Source organism: Aquila chrysaetos, chromosome 10 (genome assembly GCF_900496995.4).
Source record: "Aquila chrysaetos chrysaetos chromosome 10, bAquChr1.4, whole genome shotgun sequence".
Classification (NCBI taxonomy): Eukaryota; Metazoa; Chordata; class Aves; order Accipitriformes; family Accipitridae; genus Aquila; species Aquila chrysaetos.
The window spans coordinates 42,260,936-42,288,025 of record NC_044013.1 but is presented as its reverse complement, the minus strand read 5'-3'; the positions used below and the strand labels follow the sequence as shown (position 1 = coordinate 42,288,025).

At 43.5% G+C, this 27,090-nt stretch overlaps 1 protein-coding gene across 34 annotated transcripts in view; it reads left to right on the top strand.

Annotated features, from left to right (window-relative positions):
- MSI2 (musashi RNA binding protein 2) overlaps positions 1-27,090 on the top strand; it is a 260,659-nt gene that overhangs the window by 5,636 nt on the left and 227,933 nt on the right. The window lies entirely within an intron of this gene.

Here is a 27,090-nt window from a genome sequence, read left to right as displayed (position 1 = left end):
GAGCTGCTTTGTGTGATATTACGTGTCTCCAGTTTAACCGTCTCCTTGCAGACTCCCGGTCAGTTGTGGCTGGCTGAAAAGCAGAGACTTCTCTAGTTCTAGTGAGAGATTGTTCCTGCATTACTTGCGTTTGTTATGCTATTTTACGCAATATGTTTTGCATGGTGTTTATGAAGAGCATTTGGATTAAGTGCAGACTTCAGGCTTGTTTTGAGCTGAGCTTTCAGTTCTGTGGTTGTGATGGATGGGAATATATCTCTGCCTTCATTGTTTGCAAATTTTCTTTTGTATAACTTCAGAGATGTGTTTGGAGACTAATAAGCATTGGATAGCAAGTTTCTGATGAAGCTCTGAACTCTTCAGGCCACGGGGTATTCTTTTGCAAGAACAGTGGAACAATGAGCTTTAAGTCTCTTAGCCGATCAGGCTGGCTGGAGAAGTGGCCTTCTTCTTCCAGGGCGCACTTGCTATCGTGCGGCCAGTTTCCACGTTGGGACAAAGACGGTGTAGTGACGTGCAGAGAAGCTTGTCTGCATGCTTACTATGAAATATCGCTGGGTGCCATTTCTTCTGGAGGAGTTGCTTATGGAATAGAGGTGGTCGTTGCTCTTTAGGCTGTGCCTAATGGAAACAACAGAACAGTTTCAAATCCAAATGTGCAGTCAGTTGTATTTGAATTTTTAAAGCCAGAGGCTGAAAGGAAACTTCTGTAATTGACTTTTTCTTTTTTTTAATTTGTTTTTGAGAGCCTGTTGGAAGAACTTAATTTAGCTGGTGTATACCACTTGTATACACTCTAATCATCTTGGGTTACTTCAGTATTCTGTTAAAAAATGGAAAGACAAGGCTGCAAAGTTGTGGATGCAAGTCAATACGGAGAAGTGGATTAAAGTTGGTGGCAGGAGACTACCTGAACAAGTTCAACCTAATGATCTTATTGTATATAGCTCCTCATGAAAGCAAGCAGTTTAATAGCATGTGGAACCATAAAGTTAAATATTGTACAAAACATGCATCTTGGAAAAACGATGTGTAATTTAAAAACCCTAGGCATATAACAGGAGACCTGCTAGTGATTTTTTTAAAACTAAAAAGAGAACAAAACCCAACAGCGTATTTGTGGAATTTTAAACCAAACTAATGTAGTCAAATGTTTAGAGGTTCTTCACTTCATAGGGCATATCTAATAACTAATTAGTGAATAAAGATGTGCCTGGTTTGCTTCTGTGCTAAGCAAAGAGTTTATAGTTTGTAGGGTTTGTGGCTTCTGGATTATGTTGTTGGACTAATGCTGTCTTGAAGATTAAATTTAAAGTTACCAGAATTTTGAAGGGTTTCATAATTTCATACTTCATCTAGTATGAAGATGATCTTGTGCTGTGACTGATGTTCCTTTCCCCCTTCCCAGTACCTTTTAAAGGCTTATTTATATTTTAAACTGTCTTCAATTACCAGTTATCTGTTTCTACAGTGTTATTTGTAAAAGTTTATAACGCTTACAATGGAGCTGTTAAGCTGTCTCATGTGATTTCTTCTATAACAATTAAAAAAACCAGGGCATGTCTTATGCCGAGGTTATTAGTGAGTTAAATTTTCGTGTTAAAGAATGCAAAATCAGGTCATTTTTACAAAGGGGATTTTGTTTTTCTCCATTTAGGTTTTGGGTTGGTTTTTTTGTTTGTGGGTTTGTTTGGTGGTGGTTTTTTTTTTTTTTTTCTTTTTTGGTAACAGACATCTTTCAAGTGTGGGGCAAATCCTGGAGCGTACGCTGGATTCCATTCTTAGCAGGAACTCGCTCTCTCTGGAGAGGTCAGCAGTGTCTGTTTCTGCATTTTACACACTTGTCCTTCCTAAAGTGTTGGGATTTCTACAGGGTACTTGAAAAAAATCTTAAGATTGAAAGGAGCCTCATTAGGAAATTGGAGAAAATCAGATGCAATAAAGAACAGATTTTTACATCAATTATGATGTAGTATTCTGGACAGCATTTCATAATCTGGACTTTTTGTTTTCTGTTTTTTAATTAGATACTGAATGAAGGTTTTGGACTTCAGTTGTTCATTTATCCCAGTTGAATAGCGAATGCTCAGCATTAAAATGTGACTGTACTTTAGTCTAATTAACTAGCTAATACTTGGGTCTGTGGAGATTAATGGCATTTAATGAAATGTCTCTGTCTCTCTCTAGGTGCAAGGGGAGATTTTGTCTTCTTTTTTTTTTTTTCTTCTCCCTGAGTAGTCTTCCTTCCCGGTATGTTTAGCAAAATGGGGCTTGGGCTTTTTTCTGTGATCTTCCTGGCAGTGACTGGGTGCTGACGTGGAAGCTGAGGTGGAAGCAAGGCTGCTGGTCCATTCCCCCTTCTTGTGCAGGCAGACCTTGTGGCAGCACTTTCCTTCATCCATCCCCTTCCTTCGGGAGCCCTTTTGACCTGCCTCAGCACGATTAACTCTTCAGTGGGCAGTGACTGTGCTGATTCTTGGGCTGCATTTGCCTCCTTTGCCAGATCACATGCTCGCTGTGGTCTGCAGGGTCATGCTCACTTATTTGTCCATGCACAATAATTTGTGCTTGTTCCTTCCCCCATTCTGATTCACTTTAATTGGCTAGTCTTCCCCTTTCAAACCATAGCCCAGTAAAATGCTTTCTTTCGAGCTTTTTAAACTGCATCTCCATGATTTGACACCTCTCTGGTGATGCAAATTGGTTACTGAGCAAGAAGTGGCAGGTTGTAACAGCAGAGCATTCTTCCCTGATTTTCTTAGAATGACCCTCGAAGAAAATCCTCAGTGATTGCCTCCAGTGGATTACGCCATGATGTGTAATCCTGCTCTCCTGAAGTCCAGGACGACTTGAAGCCATTGTTTTAGGAAACTTGCTGCAGGGGTTTAACTTGTTGAGGTTCTAGCGTATGGCTAACAGCGAGATGAAAAGAATATATGTATGCTTTCTCGCGGCTGCTGTTCCTTGATAAAAATCTCTTTCTTCCAAGTGCTGCAAGGCGCTCTGTAACAGGTGATCGTTTATAACTCTGCTGACTTAAAAATGCTTAAAAAGCAGCAGTGATGGGGGGGGGGGGGTAGTAGTTTTATACCCCCTTTTGAATACTGAAGACTACAATAATATAACTTTTTAATATACATAGCCTGTCAGTTCTGACATTACCTGCTATATTAGGTTGGAGAGACCTTATCAAATTTAGCATGTTCTTTACATGTTTTCAAATGTAAGCAATTTCCTCCCTCAACCCCTCCACCTTAGGGATTTGTTTAAAAAAAAAAAAACCCAACAAACCAAAACCATAACAAATCTGAAGAGCAAAAGGACAGCAGCCTCAGTCCATGAAGAAGCTCCTTGGCCATAAACATATCTTCGTGTGACTTAGTGGTATAGAAATTTCTATACCACTTTCTCATGCAAAGCCGCATATGAAACAGAGGCAGATAAAACTTCAGTCAAAGTTTATAGTTAGTGAGGCTACCCACTCAGTTGTATTTTGTGCTCAGGTTCCTCCAAGATGGGACCGAGGTGCCTGTTCTTCCCGGCACTTAGTACAGGGGCGTAATGCGTATGGTTGGGAATTGCTCCAGCAAGTCAACAAGCTGGAGCTACTTGTAGTAGCATTCGGTGGCATTCATTAGCATTGTGTATGTGACCTGCTGACTGTAGTCTGTATGCTTCCTCTTCAGTGGCTGTTAAATAAAAAGGGCAAGCCAACTACTACTCCTAGCTACTGGAGATGCTCCTGTAGCTCGCTGGCAGGGGCTGTGCACTGGGTGCTGGATGTCCAGCACCCTGTCTACTGATGACCCAGAGCAGAGGTAGTTGTTGTCAAGATTGCATGTCTTAAATCTGGGATCTAGTCTATGTGGGTTGGGTCCAGTATTCTGGTGACCATTTGGTCACAAAATAGCAAAAGGGCTTTATTTGGTGAGGGAAGCCTTTTATCTGATAATCAGATGGTGATGCTGAATACCAGTGTTTTTATTAGATGTATTTTATTCTAACCGAGGACAGTGCAGAACTGGTAACTGGTTCTGGCAGCTCTGTGCTCCAGTCAGTGTATCTGCAAGCTGTGGATACCTTGTCTGTGGACTAGCTGGTTTCCTGTCTGGCCGGGTGCATGGACTGTAAGAGGTGCGGTTGTGCACATCTGTTCCTCCTTCTTGTGCAAAAAACAGAGTGTCAACAACTCTCCTTTCATTTGAGTCACTGCTGGTTAAACCCATGTGAAGCTGGCTATTCCATAACAGCAAATGGAGGGCATGCCCTTTTGGAATAACACCCAGGCTAACCTGGGATATTTTTTTTAAAGCTAACCAGTGGATTTGGATGTCTGATTCCAATTAAGCTAACTGTGGGTGGGGTGTCTGTGTCCCTTGGCTGCCTGATAAGCATGAGCCAGAGTAACAGGGAGAGATTTTATTCCAAAGCAAATGATGGACCTTGAAAATCAAGAGTTCTGTTGTTTGTTTCCTCCCTTGCTTCTGCCTGTAAACTCCTCCAGGTTAGTCCCACTATTTCCCATCGTATTTTAAGTATTGCGTAGACTTTGAAGTCTTTTTCAAAAGAATGTGAACTGAACACACTAGCAGAACTCAGGATTCTTCCTTTCCTGCCACCCTTCCTTCCCCATGAGGCTGTGAAGAGCAGCAAGGTCAGATCTTTTCCCTATGACTTTTTTTTTTCTTTTTAAACTCCCCTTTATTTGCAGGTCTGGATGGAGTAAGAGAGGAAGTATTTCCTGTTCTTGGCATTGGGCATAGATGTGTACCTTAATAATACCACTGTATCTTCTGCATACAGAGTAATATGAAGTCCTTACCAGATGGTATGAGAGATTTCTTTTTATGGTCAATGGCCAGTGTTTGGGCATCTTGTTCAACGAACCTTGATGTAGATCCCTTGTCCAGGGTAAGCTGCTCCTAGAATTTGTCTCCCGCTGGCATTGAATGGTCAAATGGAAAAGTTGATGAGCCCAGGTCTTCTCAGGTAGTAGAGGGTCAGGGTTTTGAAAGCCATTATTCTTGGGCTCGGATTCCTGCTCTCCGCGATCTGTTCGAGGCAGAGCATGATTTCTGTTCTTGGATGCTGGCAGCCAGAGGAAAAAGGGGCTGTGGAAGGTGTTCTGTGGAGTGCAGTGAGTTTTTTGTCAGAAGCAAGAGCTGAGCTGGATTTTTGTAATTTTGTTGGTTTTGGAGATGTAAACGTTTATTTCTTCTCCCCAACCACTCAGGTAGCTTTCTCATGTTGTCCTTAATCCCCGAAGACTGTCTTGTACTTGTGTAAAATGTATGTATTTCCATTATCATTGCCTAAGGATGTCTTTCATGTTAAGAATAGTCCTAATGTACTTTCGTTCCCTCTGACTTAACTGCTAACTAAAAATTAAAATCGAATATCATCTAACTTGGGATTTTTTTTGTTTTTGTTTTTTTAAAGGGGTTTCTGCATTCCCTGTGCTTTTCTGTATTGTTGGATTATTTTTAATGGTGTCTAACAGATAACTTTTCTGCACCGAGACCTTGTTGCTTGGATATGCCAGAAAAGGGTCCGAAATGAGGGAGGTCAGGGAAATGGAAGGAGAGAGGCATGCTAACACCCTTGTGTGTTCCTCTCTGCTTCCAGATTGAGTACATCTCGTCTGCAAAGTGCTGAGCCTTTATCAGCCTGGGGGTAGGTCTACTAATGACTGATCTAAAACCATCAAATTCATTTATTTGTCACTGCCAGTGACAGGCCAGTTATTGCTAATGGATTCTTTTTTTAGCCTGTTGACTCTGGTGATAGTCTCATAAATGTTGTGAAATGCAAAGCATTAAGGGAACTTGTAACTTATTTTTAGAGGAGAACTACTGAAACAGGGTAACGTGGTGTGTGTAGATCAAGGTATATGTTATGTTGAGAAGGAAAAAGAACAACTCCTGTATTTCATTAAGCCATACGTAGATGTCTTTGCTGTTCCTAATAGTTATTTGACTTTTCAATTGTATTTTAGCGTTGTCTTTAAACACATTTTGGGTCATGCTATAAAGGGAGGAGAAGCTGTAAATAGAGCCAGTCATCTTAGGAAAAAATGGCTTGTTTCAGAAAATGGTTCATCTGCAGGGCCTGAATCTTCTCTGTCCCTATTGTGTGAAAGCACTTAAGCATATACTTAAGTTGGCGTAAGCATGTCGGTAAGTGCTTTGCTGAATCAGGATGGACTAAAAGCACATTATTAAATGCTTTGTTGAACTGTGAAGCCTGTAGCAGAAAAAGATTAAAAGATTACTTTGTGTATTTGACAGTACTTTGTATATGGTCAGTCCCATCACTTCTCTTTCAGAGATAGCCAGTTTCATCTCTCTCTCATTTCCCCCCCTCCACCAGAGGATCTCACTCACAAGAAAATATTAATCTGCTGTTTCCTCAAAAAAGTGATTGCAAGGTCAGTGTAGCATCTGACTTAAAAAAAAAAAAAAAAAAAAAAAAAAAAAAAAAAATCATTGTCTAAGCTTAATTTAGTCTCTAGCCATGCAATCACACGTTCTATTTGCCTTAGTCACTGGAATAATTCTGTAAACTATGTGAGTAGTGTTCAACATGGCTTAGGTTTCTAAGATATTATTGCTGTAGAAATTGTGGTTTGCTGAGTAATTTGAAAGTTAATGTGACTCTCTGTAGTCAGATCAGCATGCGGTATTAATAAGTTACTTCTAAACTTTGGCATTTTGCTGCTCTCCTGTTGAAAATATTTCCTTTATTTTTTGAGTACAGAGAAAATCTGAAGAATGTTAGGAAGTTTTTCTCCCCTGCTCAGTCATTCCTCATGCTGGGACATCTGCAGCTGGGTATATTGTTGTGACCGAGTAGGCTTAAATTAAGTATTAAGATTGTACTTTGGGAACTTGGTATTATAAGGAAGGACCCTACCCTGCTAAGACTTACGCAGTTCTACACGAGGAATAGTTTGAGAGACCTCAGCAAGCACAGTTAAATGCGGACAAGGCTTCTTAATATGTTGGTGAAGTGTAGGTGGCAAGAAGGGTGAAGGAAAAGAAGTATTGACAGCAGTAGAAAGCGTTGTTCCCTCTGCCCTTCTCTCCCCCCAGCAAAGACTTGCATTAATTTCCCATTGACTCTGATGTACAATAGGGAAGAGGTTTCAAGCTGACTGAAGGGGCAAAGGTCCAAGAAAACTACCGTAGCAAGAACTGATGCAGAGTGACAGTAATGAGGTGGCCTGGCAGGTGGGAGGGAAAATGGTGGGGTGGGGGAAAGAAACTAATATCTAGTGAATTAAGTAGTTCCCAGGGTTTGAAGTTAAGTCCTCTTGGTTTTATTTTCCTCTGTATGTGCCACACAACTGTGAGAGATGGCTGGAGCAAGGCCTCCTTGGCTGAGAATGTAGGCAGGGTCCTGGTGCAGCTCCAGTCCTCGTGGCTCGGGGCTGGGTCACTGGGAGTGCTGTTGTTGCCCAGAGGATATGAAATTCTTCTGTAGTGTCCCCAAACCTGCACTGTGCTGTTTTAATTTGTGTTTTAGTATTCCTGACTCTGAGCTCACCTTTATGTTGTTCTGTGGGTCAGTTTTGCATCAAAGAGAAGGTGAGGAGCACAAGGTGAAGAAGTGTTTTGAAAATATGATTTATTTAAAATAGGGACTGTGAAGTGCTGGCAAGACTTTCAGCTTCTTGAATGCTGGTGGAGACAGAATGCCTGCTAGATAGAGTCAGTTGAGGTTTTTATAACAATTGCTGAATAAACATTGTTCAGGAATCTTCCTAAAAGGTAATTTGGTGTGGTGTGTAAAGAGGTTGCAAGGAGGTGAGCATTTGTCCCAAGTATCTGTAAATCCCACTGGACTGAGAGGTATCGCTCAGGTCGGAGGCTTGGTTTGTGGCAATAGCTTGTCAGCTGGAAACCCTCAGCACTGGCTGAAGGTTTGCTGTGGGTTGCACTGCTGGAAAAAGGTGTTGCTGAAGGGGACACTGCTAGTGATTTTTCTGCAGTGCTTGCTGAAAGAGTGAAACTTCTGTATAATTTTCCATTTGGCCACATTATAAATCATTTATGTTCAGAGATGCCTCGGTGCTATTCCTTGCTCTGAGCCCGAGCTGCGCACAGAGCCTGATACATACACTGAGCATTTATCCTTTTGCCGAAGGTTTGCAAAGTGTTGTAAATGAGTATAAAGATGTTCATTTGCTGGTGAAATTCGTGTACTTCTGGTGGTGTATTTGGCTGACCTACAAAGCCTATAGCAGCGCTGTGTGCTCAGTGGATTGTGGAAGGGAACAGAAAACACTGAAGAGAAATCTGAAGTTAATGCTGAGATGTGAAATATGATAGGAATTTTCTGACACGTGGGGGTATCGCCCCACCTTTTGGTCCGGGGCTGCTACCGACCGTGGTGTGGGATGGTGTCATGCCGTTGCTCTCCGCCATGTCCTGAGGATCCCTGGGAGATCTCTCATGCGAGTCCCGATCGAGCCCCGCTGAGCCGACGACGGCGAAAGATGTCGGCTTCTTGCGGCTGGGGCTCCTTCTCCTCAAAATTCTCTAGTATAACGTGTCTGGGTTTTTTTTTTTTTTGATTGATGTATTTGTACTAGACAGCTCACCTACCTCCCCAGTTGCTTTCTGTAAGTCAATTCTCTAACTCCAGCCCTGAATGGGTGGCCTGCTGAATACGCAGCATACCTAACATTTGTACTCTACCCTGTTCAAATATTACTCGGTGAAAAAGCCCCTTGTAAAACCTGCTGTGATAGTGTCCCAGGACCACTGTTAGCTGGGTTTGGCCGCTGAGGAAGCACAGAGCTGCTGTCGGTAAGAGTTTGGTCTTTCTTGGCGTAGCGTGTGGGAACCCAAGTAAGGCCCTGATGGGTCTGGTACTGACGCTGCTGTTGAGCCTGGAGAGGCAAGAGTCGGTGGAAAAAAGGACAGCGGGGGATTATCCAAAGCACCTCCGTGTGGCAGAGAACACGGCTATTTCCTGACGGCCAGGTTCGGTACCACACGGTAAACGGCTGCCTCTGAAAGAGATGTTGGCAGCGTCCCTGGACGTTGGGAAGGAAGCGTGTGAAGCGAATCAGTATTGTACGCTGCCAGCTCTTTGTGCTACTTGTCTTTGAGGGGTTAAACCGAGGGTTTTTTTGTTTTTAACGACTTTTGATTGGAAAATTTATAGGGGAGGCCCTGACCGGAGTGCCGGCGCTTCGGTGCGCGGCGGAGGTTGTAACTGCCGAGTCCTGAGGTTCCCGCCGTACGCTGGCGTTTCCGAACAGTGGCGGTGAGGCGAGGCGTCGGGGAGGGGGAAGTGAGATAAGGACGCTAGGCCACAGCATGTGAAAGGTAGTTTGTGGTATGAATTATGGCTAATGCCGGTCACACGGTGGTTACAAACTAGCGTGGGGCCTGGGGGACAGTGCTTGTGTGCTGGGAGGCAGGGGGGAGACTGGCCATGGATTTAAATGGGCTCAGCGGCGCGTTGCGTTGCAGGGTCGGTCCTGGTGCCCTCAGTAACGAGAGGAGAGGAGGAAGCATGCTAAGCTGCAGGTGTCCTGGAGTCCCTTTGCCTCCAGATAAGCGTTGGCTCCTCTCTTCCCTGCAGAGCTGGGCGCTCAGCCATGCCGGACGCTCCTCCGCCCCCGTGGTCCAGCTCCTGGAAGCTGGCTTTCTCCTTTGTGCTGCAGGACCATACCCGTTTCTCTCTGTGTGGCCTGTCGTTCCTCCCTGTTGGAGCTTATAGGGATGGCTGCGGCGGTTCCTCCGTCTTATGCAGATGAGGAGTGTGTCCTGACGTGCTTCCACTGCGAAGCGAAGCGCTGGAGACGGGCTGCACTGTAATCGTGTGCCTCTGTTCCCCCTCTGCCTGCTGAGCGGGGATTTCCTGCCCTAGCTGGCCTGGGATCCTGGGGGTGGGTGGATGGTGGTGAAAAGCACCTGGAGAGAGTCTCCTGCCACAGTACCTTTGTGCTTTAAATTCCTGACTTACCTAATCCCGGGGACTGTGATCAAAGCAGCAGGTTATGCATGCGATGTGCCTGGCAATTTATGTATGAGGAGGGACTTGTGATCATCTTGTGTGATTTTTATTTTTTTTTTTTCCCCGTCTTTTTCATCTGGTCACATCCTCTGTGTCATTAATCTTCCAGATCAAATAAAATGATAGTTGAAAGTCCTCCATAGTTATGATTCCCCCAAAGTTTTGTGAGCATGGCTTTGATTTTGTTGCAGTTATTAGAAGTCAGTTTAGATTTCTGGACCTCTATTTTATAGGTATCTCCAGTGGATATTTTAGTAGGGGCATTTCTCTCTCAGTCAAGTAGGTGTATGCAATAGGAAAAGAACAAAATATAGACTAGAAAAAAATTAAAGCAATTTAGTTACCAGTCCGAAGGCTTTAATGCTAAAGAGCCATGAAGAAACTTTATTGGAACTATAATTGCAGACATAAGCAGTGATTATCTATCTTCATGCTTTTATAGTCCCCATCACTGTCATCTGAACACATGAAGCTGATGAGAGTGTGTGCCGAATGTTATTCAGCTGATGCTGTGTAATCCTGATCTCTTGCAATATGTGGAAAATAAAGTGTCAATTCATTTGAAAATGATGGGGAAAGAAAAAAAGGTGGGAGAGAACAAGTCTCCTTGCAGAAAACATAACCTTATTTCATCCAGCTTGCAGCTGAAGGAATGTGGTTGACAGGGTAAGCATCTTACATGGATGTGGTCAAAGGAAATTTTGCTGTTTCTTAATGTTCTTAGAGGTCTTCAGCAGGTGCAGTCCCTCATCTCTGGAGGGTGCCTCCCTTTGTTTCCTTGAAATGTTCTGAATTTCCTCCAGCTGAGAGAAGGACAACAGCACCTGTTTGTCTTGCATTCCTGAGAACTGGAGAGCATTGGATCAAGGTAGACAAATGGATGCTGCCAAGTGCTTCTTGGGGTGGAACAGAGATCAGAGAGCAAGTCCTGAATTGCTTGGCCTGATTATTGGTGCTGGTTATGCAGGTGAAAATGTGCTCTAGGCTGTAAAGAGGAAGAGGCAATTTGGTGGTTGTACGCAAGATTCTTTTCCTGCTGCTTGGCAGGCCTAAAGATCTGAAATTCTTAGATTAACTACCTGGTGGTTTTCGGTGAACTCGCTGGGCGCTTCAGAGGACTGCTTACATGACGTGGTGCTGCTCTGCAGATGGGGAGCTTGCACTGCTGGTACAAGCAAGTGACTAAATCTAACGTGGCATTCCTGAACTGTAATCTGGTGCCCATTTTGTAAAGAGGCTTTTATGTCTCCACTGCTCTAGGAAATGTTGAGTGAGAGACTTTCTGCTGCTTGGCAGCCAGAGTGGTAGAAGTGGTAGAAGTATATGCAGAGGTCTGGCACTTTGCATTGAGGTTAGTAATCCCAAGATAGGCACAGGCTTAGATGGTTTGAGTTTACTTGATCCAGGCCAGTGTTGCTAGGGTCTGGTTGCTGTCTTTTCTGCCCCTTGCAGTTAGTGTTTTTCAGGCAGGTGTATTCATTGCCTGAAGTCAATTTCTCATTCTCCTAGTTTTCATTGCAGTCACCTGCTCAGGGTGACGTGGGGAGTCAGTGGAAGAAATGAGACAGGAGCCAGAAGTCCTGTGACCTCCTAATAAACAATACACGAATGGTCCAGGGCTAAGGTTGGGCATTAAGAAGGTAACTGTTTTGTTGAGGATTTTTGGGTAGGGGAGGCACTTGTTGGGCAGAAAACTGGTTACATTTTTCTTTTTCCTTTTTTTTCTGAAATTTGGAGGCAAAACCCCAGCTATCTTGAAGGAGGAAAATAGGTGCAGAGGAATCCAAAACTCCTGAGACTGTTTTTATTTACTGTAGCACTGATTTAGAACCAGGTAAAAACCGCAGCTGACCATGTATGCTTTTAGTGGACTTTTCTGAATTTCTCAGTGGCGATAGTCTTTGCTTTCATTGAAGTTAGTAGGCGTTAACCACTAACTCCTGTTAGAGCAGGTCAAAGCAAAGCTCCTAAATTGCCTAAATCACTCAAGGCTATTTTAAAAACAAAACCAGAAAACTACTAGTAAAGTGCCTAGATACGTGAAGAAGTAGGTAATGCAGTTTTCAGAGATGTGTGCCTGCCCTCTTCTCTGTTTGAAGTCAAAATGACATAGTGATGTTTTGAAAGTTTCTGGTCTTCATCTTAGCGAGCTGCCAATGAAAAACTGGTTCTTGGAAAAGTTTTATTCAAAATGTAGTTGAAAGTCTGGGGGGCGTACGTTCCTGGAGACATCAGCATCCTACTTTCACAAAAGACTTATGTGCTGAAATGACTTAAACTAGTTTAAATCTGACCCTTATTCTCATCATATGGAGATGAGGTAAGTGATTGTCATCACCCTTGTTTTATGGATGTGGAAAACAGAAGCGCTGCTCACATGTTCTGTGATGCTGGAAACAGTGGGAATTGCTGGTGCCTTGGGAGAGAGTTATTCCAAACCCAATGCGGTGCTGGGGCTGCACCCGCTGTGCTGCATGTTTCCAGGTGTTGGTGAAGAGAGGAGACGTGGGGTTTGCGAAGCTGATGTCCCAGCTGTGCCACGGTCAGTGCTGTGTGAGTAACTCTGCGTTTTCTTCAGTCCCCACAAAGTGTCGAAGCTATGTGCGAAGGTTGCCTTAGTGTTGCATCATTGGAGATGGGTGTGAGTCAGTCATGAAAAGCCTCTGCAAAAGGCTTTTGTAGCTAATACTGGCTTATTAGAAACAGTTGTTGGGAATAGGCCTGGTTTCACTGGGCATTTGAAGCATCTTAAGAATGATGCTAGTGGTGCTCAAAGTCTGAGTGGGGCACAAGCAGGCGCGGGGGTAGGCTATAAAATGTTTTAAGATGGAGGGGTGAGTGCCTAGAAGAACAGACTGAATGCAGCACGCCCATCTGACATCTGCCTGGTGCTTCAAAACCTGTAGTCAGCTACTGTAGTATGGGGCAAGAAAGGGAAGCAAAGAATAGAGAGCTGCTCCCTGCCAGGGTTTGATTGATTTCTGGGGGAAGCTCTGTGTGTGTGTGTGTGCGTTTGCGTGTGTGAACACGCAGCAGCACAAAGCAGCGCTGAAGCCCAGGGCTCTATACACGAAGGTGTGCTGGTGAACTTGGGTGCCGAGGAGTTTTGCTGTCTGCGTGGTAAGGGGAGGCCGTGCGGGAGTCCGCTGGAGCCGGCGGGAGTCACTGCTCCGTGCTTCTCTCCGAGCAGTGCTTAACCTCTGTCTGCTTCCGTCGCTGTGAAATGCTGCTTTTACGGCCGTCGCCGCTGCTGTGGCTCTGAGCACGCTGCACGCACTCAGCAGCCCTCTGCCCGTGGAACAGTGCTGCCCTTCCGCACGCAGAGGACTTGCCTATATGGCACGTCTGTAGAGGAGGAAAAATTGCAGGCCGGGCTTCTGGGTCCCAAGCTGAATACCCTGAAGACCTTGCTGTCCTCCCTCGCTGCTGCAGGCTCCTCTGCCAGGCGTGCTGGAAGCTTTAATTCATGTGCTTTGGGATCCTCTGGCAGGCAGCGCTGTAGAAATGAGGAGTATCATTGTGTTTTATTGTGGCTTCTAAGAACGCAGTGTGTTTGTGCTTCGGGGAGCCCCAGGGGCTTTGTTTTTCACCAGGCCTGAGCTATTCTTCAGTAGAGCCTTCCCGGAGCGTGATCTAGTTCTGCCCATTAGGAGTGAGAGACGGGCCTGACTGATTTCTGCTCCCTGCTGCATAATAAATCTGATACTAAAATTAGTGCTGGTCTCCCTAGGCCATAATTCTTGCTGAGATTATAGAGAATTGTGTGTGCAGAGAGGAACTGTGGTTGTGCGTGTGTGCTTGGTTTTTTTTTTTTTTTTTAATAACCTTGAGTGTCCAATTTCCAGGTTTTTTACTTAACCCCCCCCATCTTTTTCCCCTCTTCCTCTCTTTTGGGAAGTGCTTAGCCTTTCTGTGTATTTTGGCTATTTAAGCCTCTGTCACTGCAGGCAGATGAGTTCCTTGGGAGCTCTTCTGAAGGTTTTGTAATTGAGTCTTTTACCACGGCGACAGGATATTATTAACCTTCAGTAAAGCAATTTATTTCATACTCCTTTGTGGGGATAAGCCTTTTTTCCCCCAGGAAAATATGTATGTGGAAAGGGTTTTATGTACAGGGGTAGCTGGACTTGCAGCAGTGATTATGATTTAAAAAAAAAATAATAATTTACATGAAAAATAGGCAGTTCTGTTTGCATCAGTTTAAAAGAAACCTTTGGTCCTGAATGACTCCCACCTCTGCCCCAGTGTTTTATTTTAAAGAACATACTTTTTGCCTATCAGTGGCTTTGAAAGGAGGTTGTATTTCATTTTAGAGCTCTGGATATTTAGCTCCCGTGAGCACTAAAACATTTTGTTTTCATCTTTGAGACGGCCTTAAAAATGAACTGAGAGCTGGAGGGAGGAGTTCCTTGCGGGGTCTCCCTCTTGGCTTGGCCTTTGCCCTGAAATCAAATGCAGACTAGTCCAGAAGTCGTTAAAGATTGGATAGCTCCTAGAATAGCAGTTTCCAGCGAACAAGCGGGAATGCTGGATAAGTGGCCAGCCTGGCTGAATAACTTGTATTTTCTATTGAGCATGGTGACAAAGGCACCGGTCTGGGATTCAGGGGATCTGGGCTGGTCTGTTACAGGCTGTCGTGTCATTGCATCTCCCTGTGCCTCAGTTTTTATTTTAAAAAGAGGATGAGAGTATTTCTTTTCCCATGTCTAGTTAGACTTTGCTTTTTATTTGAGTTGACTGTTAAACTTTAAAAAAAAAAATAAAAATCAGTGACATGCTTGTCCTGGTTTCTGTCTTACTTGAAAACTTTGCACAGTCACAAAGCCTGCTTTCTAAGGAGTTCACCATACCTTGCAGTATGAATATGTTCTTTTAGCAATTATATTAGATAAAGAAGTGGTATTATTGCCACATTATACAAGAAAGCTTGGATGAGAGTTGAAGTGCTTTGTCCAGAGCTTTACGTTTATTAACACATTTGGATCTCTTGGCGCCGTTTGTAGGCTTTAATTGCAGAGTCATCCGTTTTTCTACACTGTGCCTCTTTAGCATGCTAAACTGCTTCTGCCTTGCTATTGAAACGGGCATCCTAGAGAAAGTATTTTGGTCTGCGTGGCTTTTAGTGACCTTTGTTAGGGCTGTCCTCCAGGACCACGGTCTCCCAAGCTGATCCTTCTGCGTTCTACCACTTTCTAGTTTTCTGGATGTGTTCAGTTATTTTTATCTAAACTTTCTAGTGTTTCTGTCCCTTTTACATTAGATGGGCTTTTCCACAGGCTGTGTCAGAAAGCTGTTATTCAGACCTGAGGAGTGCTCACCTGCTTTTGCTTTGGGCGTGGGCTCCCTGTGGCAGGGGCTGCATGTCTGCTCTGCAGAGAGGGCACTGCCTGCTCGGTGGCCTGGGCTTCTAGCAGTGGTGGTGTGTGTCTGGCACGCTTCTAGGTGCCAGGAGGGAGGAAGGGCTGCTGGCCCGTTGCAGTGCCCGTGCTAGCCCTGCCATCTCCAGGGGTGGTATGACTGGAGGGCACTGGGCTCTGCTGGTGTCCCCGGTTCATGTGGGCTGAGGTTGTGCACCATGGGACAGAGTGGAGAGTAGGGCGGTGGCGGAAAGGATGGGTCCGAGCCTAGGGACGGCAGGCATACTGCTTTCTCTTGGGTGTCCTGCTGGGAGATAAACGTGTTTTCTTGGGAAAAACTGAAAGCGCTTTGTGCGTGCTGTCCTTCGGTGGTGGTGTGCGCAGGTTTGCGGAATGGACTTGCCCCTTTCTTTGAGGTTGTGGGTGTCTCTGTGTTTTGTTGGTAGCAGTGAACTGAGACTTTTAAAAACAAAGATAAATGCCGCGACCTTGCTTCTATACTGCAGTCTTCAAGCGCCATCAGTTCAGTGTGCTCCTACTGTATCTTCTGACTTGCCAAGTGCAGTGCAATCGTGCTACTGCTTCAGGGGAACAAAGGGGCTTCTCCAAAAGCACCTGTCCTGTTGATGCCCCTGTCGTGCCTGGCCTGTGCTCAGCCCCCTTGGGAAAGGGCACTTTCCCGTGCGGTCCTTCAACCTCTGCTAAAATTCAGGAGACATGTTACATGCAACAGAAGGTTTTTGTTATCCAAAGACTTTTTGGTCCCTCTGCATGCTGGTGGTGTAAAACTTTGCAGCTGGTAGATTTATTCTTAGGTCTTCAACCAGAGAATCTTTCTGTTTCAAAAATGCTTAAAGTACCTTTTTCCCCCCTCTTTTACTATAACTGTTGTTGTAAATGAGCCCCACAATCTGAAAAAAAAAAAATTTTTCTTTAAAGCTTCCCCACCAGAGATTTAATTAAAATATTGTGAAAGGCAGTCATTGAAAATGAGAAACCTTTTGAGTGGAAGGCACCCTGATTTTCCTCCGCGGAGCTTTTTGTCACCATAGAGATGAAAAGAGAAGCTCAAAATTGCACTTTCCCCTTGTGCGTTGCTACCAGGGGACGTGGCTGCAGGTAGCAGCTGTGCTAAAAGGGCCAGGGAGGACTGGGAAGGCATGGCTGGGGCTGCAGGCTTTAACTCTTTGCAGGGCATGAGTACTGGATCGGGATTTTCTTCGCTGGTGGAAGCGTTTCGTCTTAAGTTTATTATTCTGTTTTAATTTCCTGTACTTCAGGGCTGGAATTTATCTGGGCTTGCGAAGGGAAAGAACGAAGGCGCCTGTCCTTTTGTCTCGATAAAAGCATAACTAAGCAACTTTCTGCGCAGCATGGCCTGTTGGGTCTGCACCAGAGCTGTTCGGAGCGGTCTGTAAATCGTTGCATTGTTCTTGAGGTGTTTATGCAGAAAGCTGGTTAAGTAATGGGTGTTGAAATCTGACTCGGCCTTTTTAATTTTATCATGTTAGTGTATAAATCAGAACTTCTCTTGCTGTTCTGCAGCAGGGCTCAAGCTTGTCTGATTCTTACTTAAAATATCTAAATGTTGGGGCTTTTTTTGTTTGTTTTTATTTTAAAATAAATGGGTTAAAGTTTTTTTCCTTTTCTTCCAGTAACCCCTCAGGAAGCGTAGGGATTAGTAAACCAAAAATACACGCTGTGAGTGATAAAACTGCTCTGATACAGTTTCAAAGGCAGTCACACAAATTGAAGATTATTGGAGGGTACATGACACTGGGCAGTGTTATGCTTTTAATCATTTTAAAAACAAATTTTTCTCCCTAATTGTATTAAAAGAGAGTGAAGAGCAGGCTCAAGTGGATTCTTGGCATAAACATCTCAGACAAATGAAAGTAAAATGTATATTCAAGCTGTCTGCTGTTGTATATTTTACACCATACCTGTCTCTGTGCCTGATCTCAAATGGATGTAATGGTTTAATTTTAAGCTCTTTGAGCGAGACCTGTTGTGTTTAAACTTCCAGATAGAAAATGAACATAACCTGTGTAATGGCATTATTAATAGGGAGTATTACTAAATTGTAGTTTGCAAATTAATGGTTTAACTCTGAGATTACACAAGAACACAGCTGTATATTTAATGTTACAAGACAAAATTAGATCAAGTATTTAAAAACAGAAGGGTCTCATCCAAAACCAGCTGGGGACTTCCCAGGAACTTCACTAAGCTTCCTGTTCGACCTTTTCCATCCCGCAGTGCGGGTGTGGACCTGTAACACCAGCAAAGTTGCTTAGAAGTACATGTGCCCTCAGGAGTGGGCTGTTAACATCTGAGTACCCCAGATACCAATGTATTTGGAGCAAAATAATAAAGTTACTTGTTTCCATGGTGGTAGTAACTAGGGCCACCTACCTGATGGTTAGGTTCAGCTTGTGGTTATGTTCATCTTGTGCCTGACAGGCTGATCTAAGCAATGCTGTTGCACGTATGTATTTGAGTCCTTGCAAAATGATATAGTAATTTTTAAACGAGATAGTATTTGGGAGCTGGGTTTGGCTCTGATGCAATTTGCCCTTGTGCTTTCCTTGACTGTTGCTAATAAGAAGTGCTGGCCTAAATCAGTGTCTTGGAGAATCATCGATTCGCTAATTGCAGATAATCAAGTCCCTGCTCCCTGCTCATGCTGAGACCACTTTTGTTTTCTGCCATTCTGCCAGGATTCGGGCAGCATCTTCCAGCCTTTGACGTAACCAATAAAGTGGGTTTTGAGCTCGCATGTTGTTAATTCTCGGAGGTGACGAAGTTATCGGTATTCAGGCTTGATAAACAAGGAGCTATTATACCACTGACCTTTGCCGCCAAAACGAGATGCGAAGGTCAAGGCTTGGCGGTTGAGTTGGGGGAAAGGGAGGCGCTTGGAGAACTGCGGCAGCGCAGACTTTCGCAGCACTTGCCTCAAGTTAATGCAGTCCTAAGCAGTTGTCTGGCTGCGCCAGCCTGCGGAAATTATTCCGAACACATGTGGTAGTTGCTAATTATTTTATTTTTCTAAGATGTGCTTCTTTCTACTTCTGCTTTCAGTTAGGGAGGGTGTTTCTGTGTGCTGTGGATTTTGCAGATTATGCTTAAGATGAAGCAGGGGCTGATGAAAATGCCTGTGTCCTGCAGTTAGCTCAGTCAAGAGAGGTGAGGAGAGGAGGCTGCTGCTCTGCGGTGGCTTCTCCTAAGTGTCCTGTCTCATCGGCATGGCAGGTGGTGTGTGGGTGCTCTGCTCCGTGCTCTCTGCATGTGCGCTTCAGCAAAACACCCTGCGCACATTGGGCCTTTTTTTGTTCCCTAGCTGTATTGAGTCTCACCGAAGGATGTGGAAAGAGGGGCAAGGGTGATAATGGCTGGCAAGCTTTTCTGATGACTTTATGTAGAACAGCAGTTGATCCCAGACCATGCAAAGACAGGATGAAATAAGAGCCTTTCTGAGGAAGACCCCATTAGCTAGTGGGCATGCCTTCTTTTTGTAGGTGTTGGTCTTCTGGGTCATGGAGAGCAGGGCAAATCCTCTTAAACTCCCTTTGCTTTGCTTTGCTTTGCTTTGCAGGTGGAAGAACTGAGCATGTTGCCTTGGCTGAAGCGTTTTGCAAAAATAATGAGGGTTTTTCATTTTGCCCATCTGGATGGGAGCTGATGCTGTGTGCAGGGCAGTGCATGCCTCGGAGGTGGAGAAACAGGTTTGCGATTTCCAGTGCTTACTGCAGGGATTTACAAGCAGGATATAGTGTGTAAATGGCAGAGCAGAACCAACTTCAGCCCTGCACGTGTGTTCTTTGGTCGCTTGCTGCGTAAAACGTGTGTTAGCAGATCTTGCATCGGAGAAGGGAATAATGCGGCATGTGTTCGTGGTGCACAAAGAGGACGGCAGTTGCATGAGTCTGGGGAGTGCACAGGGACGCTGAGCGAGTGGTCCCCAGCCGGGGTCCCTGCTGGAGCCAGTTGTCAGCCACGCTGCCGCTTTAAAGCCAAACCAGAGGAACAGATGATCACTGGACAGCTTAGGTTACATAATCTCTTTTGGGTTTAATGTCAGGCCTCCCTGAGCCCCATCCAGTGCCAGCTTCCAATCTGGCTCGTAATACTCCTGAATGTCCTTTTAATTTTTCTCTTTATTAATAGTTCTCTTACTGTAGTGTGCTCTCTCCCTGGCTTTGTGTGGTATGCATGCCTTGGAGTTCATGCCGCTGCTCTCTGAGGTCTCCACCGCCCATGCTTCCTGCTCCTCCACCAGCCCGGGGCTTTTCACATGTGTTTTCTTTGCTAGTTCCAGAGATGTTTTTGAAAAATGTTGTGGGGAGGGAAGCAGGAGGGCTGACCAGGGACGGAGCTTGCACGATGAGTTGGCTGTTTTCATTCATGAATGAAGCTTGTGAGGCTGTGTGGGAGAATGGAGCCCCGGTTAGACAAGACCAGTGCAGTGGTGGTAAACTGATGAAGCCGATGGTGAAGGTGAGATAGGAGAGACCACAGCTGGCTGGCTCTGGCTCCACCTGGATGCAGTCCTGCTCTTTGCAACAGATCTATCAGCTGGACTGAATTTTTTCGAAATTTAGCTTGCTTATTTCTAAAAGGGCTGTTTTGTTCCTGTATTGAGTTTCTAACTTTTGGAAATAAAGTTCAGGCTCTTCACTGTTTTTTCTCTGATCACTTGGATGTAGTAAAGACCAGCAGTTCTGTGGAGACAGAGCAGCAGTGGTTTTGGATGCTAAAGGGTTGTGTGATTCAGGATGCCAGTGCTTTTTCCCTCATTCCTAACTCCATAAGTAGGTGCCTTTGCAGTTATTCTCCACTCCTGCTAGGATTGTCACTAATTTTTTGTATGTGTCCCGATGGCTGGCATTTTTCTGAAAGCCCTAGCACTGATTATGTCAATGTCAACCATTATTTTTATTTAAAAGAATAATATTATTTTAAAAATACATGCATACATATATCCATATGTTTGCAGAGGGGAGGAGGAACTGAGATGTTACTTCAGATTCAAGACTAGGAATCAATAGAAACTGCAGAATATGTGTGTTCAGAGCGGACTTGTGATTTAGCAGTAACCTCAAGCACTCAAAATACTTTTGCATTCACTGAGACAGCTTCTCTTACATTAGCTGTTGCATAACGTTCTCGTGTCAGTTAAAGCAGTTGAAAAATATTGCAGGGTAAGTATTTAATGCATTGTGAACATCAGTGCGTTGTAGTAGCTGTTTTAAAAAAAATAATAAAAACATGAAGAGCAGAGAGCAGTACACAGAGACTGGTTTCCACAAACACGTTGGTAGCATGCTGAACCAAGGTAGAGGATTCTGAGCTCTTGGTGTTTTTAATCTCCTGGGTCCTTGAGTATTTTTGCTACTTTTAAATGATGGCTTAGCTAGGAGGGAGGCAGGAGCTAGGTGAGGGGAAAAAAGGTAGGGAGACGGGCAGGACAGATATGTTTAGTTTCTTTTGCAAACACAAGCAAGTATTGCCCTTGCCACCTTGTACGCCAGTAGCTAGTACTTCCTAAACTCCGATTGTGAGTAAGTTACGAAGCAAAACCGAAAATGCCATCGTGATCTTGACTGTGAGCCAAATTGTGCAAAATCCAGTAGTGTGTCTCTATGTCTAAAAAACCCAAAATAAATCGCAAAGTGCTGGTAATACAGTCTGCTGCTGCTATTTGCTAAAGTGGTGGATTGCAGTCTATGCTCCCCAGGTGAGTAAGTCTCTAAATTGTATTTGGAGATGCTATATGGTATAGCTGGAGTACTACAGCATTATTTTGCTGTGTAACATGAAGGAGCAAGAATACAAGACTGTTGTTTTATTTTGTTTGTTTAATATATTTTTTAAATTTATGGGCTTAACATTTTGGGCTGTGTCATTTTGCTAGTAGATATGTGCAAATAGAAGTCATGACCGAGATGTGTGGGGAACGTTAATTTTATTTTGTATATAAATATATGTATGAACATACACACACATAATGGATGCCAGAATCTCTTACATATTTGTGTTTGTTCAAGTGTACAAGAAATGTGACTGACACCCCTGAAAAAGGGAGAGGGGAAAGCAAAATGAGTTATAGCTTTTGGTCCCTAAACTGCTATTTCTTACTGTATCCTGGAAGAGCCTTTGTACTAATGATGCTGAGCAATAAATAACACAGGGAAGATTAATAGCTGCCTATGGTAGCAAATTATAGTTGATTTATTGCACATAATATATACAGGTGCAGCTAATTTAATTAAACACAAGACCTTTTTAATGCTGTAAAGACATCCCTCTCTCAAAGCGAAACAGCACTGTGGTACTTCAGTAAGGCTTTAAGTGAAATAAGCGGCATTATAAGCAGAGCTCTCGTTGGTCCGATCAGCCTCTCATGTATTTGGGGGAGGGAGTATTTTTCCATAACCATTAATGCCACTTTAAGTCAACTTATGCTGTAACAAAGTCTAATTTAATATACTGATGCAAGTTATCCCATCTCTGCTTCGTCATGTAACAGCAGCTTCCATAAAACAGCATATGTAGCTTGTTATTTTCTTGGCTAACTCAAGGGTGCTGTGCAGGGGATGGCTTGACTTGCAGGGGAGGAGGGTTGGAGCTCTGATGGTACGGGATCTCACTCTGGGGATGTGAACAAATAACAGACAAGAAGTCATAGTTCCCTAGAGCCTCTCCACTTGCTAGGGGGTTGTCTTCTATTCATCCCTCATCTGAGACTGGAAAAGGGGACTGTTCGAAGAAACTCTTGTAGGAGAGCCCGCACATAGGTGTACACAGGCAGCGCTCTGGGCTAGCTTGTTTGTATGTTTGCTTTTTCTGCTTTTTTTTAAATCCCCTTCTGCTCCTTTTTTTCAAAGAAAAAAGTTGAAGTGGGTATCTCTGTGTGTGTATGTATGCATGAAAATACAACTTCAGCCTGGCTTTAAGCTGTTCCCTCTGTTCCCCGCTGTTGTAATTTTCACATGAGCAGGGGATGGTGAGCTTGCCCTGCAATGCAACCTTTCTCAGCTCATCATGATGCGGAGTTGAATGCTTTTCCCTGCATATAATGGGGAAGATGCTCTACGATACTTTGCCACCATTACTTGATTATTTGTGAAAGCGTAGAAGGCTCAAGTAGCTGATTGATTAATTTTTCTCTTTAAGTTTTTCTTCCCTCTGTTGCCTTCATTTGGAATATGTAATCAGTGAAGGAAAATGTATTAGGAATAGATGGGTATGCATATGAATGCTTAATTTTTTCTAATTCAGGCATTCATGTGGGCACATGTATCCTGATGCATGCTGTGCTAAACAAATCTCTTCCAGCACTTGCTGGAGACAGATGAGTGAGTTTGGTGTGTTTTTCTTCTTCAATACTATAGTTTCTCTGTTCTGAAGCAGTTGCTGTTCGAGCTACTCAGGGAGTATGAGGAGTGTCCATGGGCATGACTGGAGGGGGGTGTGTGTGCAAAGCTTGGTATCTCCTAGCACAAATCAAATATCTACTTGACCTTTCTATCCCTCACCAGTGGGAAGAAGTCCAGCAACTCTTTGTCGTAAATCTTTTCAGTCCGTTTGCTTTGGTCCAACACTTCAGTTACTCACAGTTAAGGCTTCCGGTTTTAGGTTTAAACAGATATTTGTTTAAAAGCTCCAGAGATACCTGTTTTGCAAATTGGCAAAATGTGCTATTTTGAATACTTTTCCAAAATAAATAGAATTCCTAAGCAAAAGGAAACAAAAACTATCTCCTATGTGTTTTCCAGGATGTGTCACAGAAAATTCCCCTAGTCTCGTATCTGGTGGTATTTGCGTGGTGCTTGCATGGGGAGAGATGTGTAAATGCAAATGGATTTTTTTTTTTATTATTTTAATAGGGTAGAAATTACGTATTTTCACATGGTTGTCATAACTTTAGCATCAGCTGATGACAGGTACCAAGTCCGACGGCCTGGTTATATGAAAGCAACGGCTTTGTCAGTTGATGTGGTGGTTCCATTGGAAAGAAAACTTCTGATTTCTTTTTTTTCTTTTTAAATTCTTTTTCTGTGTAGTCCTGTCTTTTTCTGTGCTTTCTTGATGAGGATCTCCATGCCTCAGTTTCTTATCTGTTTAATGGATAGAGTAACAATTAGTCTCACTTCTCAAGGATTCTGTTGTGAAGTGCTTTTGAGAAATCTGGGCTGAAATGTCACATTTGATAAGACTGCTTGAGAGCTTCCATAAAAACTACTTTTAATCCAAATTATGTTTGATGATAAAATATTGCAAAATGTATTGCTTCCCTCTGCCTTTTGCTTTTCTGTGTGCTCACTTTTTGTGTTAGGATGTGGAAGGGAGCTGAGAACTTGGAGCTAAAACTGGAGCATTTTTTGAAACCTGTACAGTTACTTTATACTAACTTTATGTTTTAATTTTCCATGGAAAAATTAACACTGTGTTCTAACTAGGTCCAGTATTTGCCCTTCTGTGCTGTACTAATTCTTCTTGTACTTGTAGTTCTGATTATGTTCCCTCAGCTGGTACTTCAGGAAACGTGTTCGTCTTTGAGCATGTCTGGTGACTCAGAGACGCGTCTCCTTAGCATCTGGTGAGCGTAATTGTCATTATTAATCTGCCCCATGCCAATCTGTCTTCGGAGTAGTGGTGGGAGGAAGGGAAGGTGTTGCATGACTGGGTATACATCCCTGTGCCTCGTTCTACGGAGAGATGTGACTTTAAGGTTAGCGAGAAGCCTGGGCTTGGCTGATGTTCTTCCACTTCCCATCACTGCCTCCAGTACCATCAGAAATTCGCAGTTAGTGCATGATGGACATTGTTGATTTGATGTTTTTAAATTGCGTTTAGGGCATGAATGTATGCAGAATAATTGAAATAAGAGTTTGAAGGGAAGCAGCTCCATGTGGGTGAAATACTGTAAGAGTTGTTTTTAATGTACGCTGCTACTCTTGCTGATTTGGACTGCAATGGGAAAATTTTGGTGTAAGCAGTTCCACATGCACACTGTCTCTTCAGAAACTGCGATGAGGTTTACCGGATCCCACTGGGTTTTCCTAAAAGCTGCTTAGTTTTTGTATAAGCCTGTCAGTGTCTCTTACAAAGCCACTGCATGCTGGTAAACGCACATATTATTGTGGCTCTGCTCAGTTACAAGCCAGCTTTCATGGCTCTAAAGGAAGAGTTAATTGCTAAAGTGGCTGGAATCAGTGTCCTGCCTGCGTTTGGACATTGCTAGCCAATGCGACCATATTCTAATTACGTAATGCTTCTATTTTCGATGTTGTGGGTGAGTGTGTTGTAAGTTAATATCTTGCTTTAGAGTTCAGAGTCAGAGATTCATTGGAACCAGATACAACTTGGCATTATCTCCAGAGCTTTGTGCATTTTCATTTTTAAACACAGTTGAATGAGATCTCCCACAATGAAGTCCATTCTTTTCTCTCTGGTTCACGTAAGGGTTCCACTTTCCTGTGCTCTAACCACAAGGTGGGCAATACGTTAATTTTAAAATTATCTTTTTCCTTAAGCCCAGACAGTCTCTTACAATGCCTGTTCTTACGGGAAGGCTTTAAACACTTTTTCCTGCTATCTTTAGTGCTGTAACTCTCACTTCCCAGTTCACATAATCACAGGCTTTTCCTTCATTCTCGTTGTTCATCAAACTTGACTGCCTGCTTAATGCCTTTTTCTTTTTTTTTTTTTTTTTTTTTTTTTTTTTTTTTTCCCCCCGCCATGGTGATTTTTGTCATTGCTTCCATAACAGCAATTTGTTGCCTTTGGCTTCATAATAAATTGGGGAAATTAATAGTGCATGATTGAGAGCATATACTTTAAAATAAGTTGAACTAGAAATAGATATTTTTTATTACTATTAAAAATATCTTTTTTGTCAGTCCTTTTGTTTTGAGCAAAGGGCACATTCTGCTTTAACAATTTTATCATATGTGTGCTATTGTAATTTACATAAATGAATTTTAAATACAGTTATAAGCTGTGGGAAGATGTTATTGTCTCTGCACAATGAATGTGGAGATTTATGCTGTGCATACATCTTGTGTTAGATTAACATTTGTTCCCTTGTCTCTGTTAGATAGTGTCGTGATGGAGTTTTGAAATCTTTACATAGGTACTTCTCAAGCTTGTTTAAAATAGCATTTTGAATTATTCTTCTTTCAGTCCATTCATTTCATTGTAAATATGCCTTTTTGATATTTGACTCAATTCTGATGACATTGACAGAAATAACAAAACTTCTGTTAGAAGTGAGATGGGAGCTGCTGTTAATGCCCTCCCACTCCCCAAATATAAAACAATTCCTGTTTTTGCCAAGGTTTGTGTGTGCGGAAGTCAAGTGCCTCAGCTACTCCAGTGAAGTCGGTCCAACCATGTGCTTAAACTTCTGTTGCTTTGATGGATTGGGACCTCCGTCACAGAAATTTTCTGCTGTGTTTGTCTGTCTTTTGTCCAAAGCCATCAGTGACAGAAGTTGGTTCAACTCCTGCCAGGATTATTGCAATTCTCGTCTATACTGCTTGTGACCTGAAATCAGAGAGGGTTTTCGCACAGGGAGGTGGAAGCCTTACCGTGGAAGGTGCTGGGTGTGCATACGCCTCTTTGGGGTGAAACCTCAAGGGCAATGCAGATATGCTCTGTATGTCCCAAGCGGAGGTGATGGCAGAGTTTTAAATGGAATTATAGCAGTTTGGAATGAGGATCCACTCTCTTCACACCCTTTCCAATCCTTGCTTTTCCTCCAAGGGGAAAACAACCTGCAGAAAGTCTGTTTGCAAATTCTGCAAATTCTTTTTCAAGACGAAGTGATGATCAAGTTAAGGTAGTGAAGCATACCATGAAAGAGAGGACTTCTTTTTGCTGAAGATCTGGGTTTGGACAGCATGACCACATGCACCAAAATGAGTAAGAGAACCTTTCCAAACACGTCTGGAGAGGAAAGCTAACGAACTGTAGCAAGGCTGCTTGCTGACTTGCCAAATACAAGCCTCTGGTAAATGCTCTTGTGGGGGCAGTTAGCATGCATGTTGGGGGGGGAGGAGAATAACAGTTTGACTTAAGGCTGGTGATTATGCTGTTGCAGTGGTTGAATTTCTTTCAACTGTAGTGGTGTTTTGAGTTCTGGGTACAATTACCAGCTCTGTTAGATGTCTCTTTATTTTCACAGCTTAAAAATGGCCGTTTGGGGCAGATCCACCTGAATAATGTGGCTTTCTTTCAAGGCTACCTATTGAATCCTGACTATCAAGAAATAGATTTTAATGCTTCCCTGTCAAGTAAGGGCCTGTTGCTGGGAGCTGGGCTGTGAGTGTGTGCATAGACGTGCAGAGGGGTGTGAAGGAAAGGTGCACACGCATTTTCTGTGCACCCCACAGAGGGATAGATTATTATTCTTAATTTATCATCTGCACAAGATTCCATCTGGATTATTTAAAGCAGACTTTGTTGGACAGCTGTTCAATTAATCTTAGTTTGTGTCAGAGCATCGTCTAGAGAAGGGGTGGCTTTCCAGCTGCGAGCAGCACAGGCGTGTGAACCTGGGCAGTGTCGTTTCATGTGCGTGGTGGTGGCCAGGCAGCTTTCCCGGCGGTGCATAGACCTGCTCTGCTGGGGTGCTGAGGTGCGGGGGATCTCGCTGTCCTTGTGTGCTACTGGAGCCCGTCCTGCACTGCCCGTT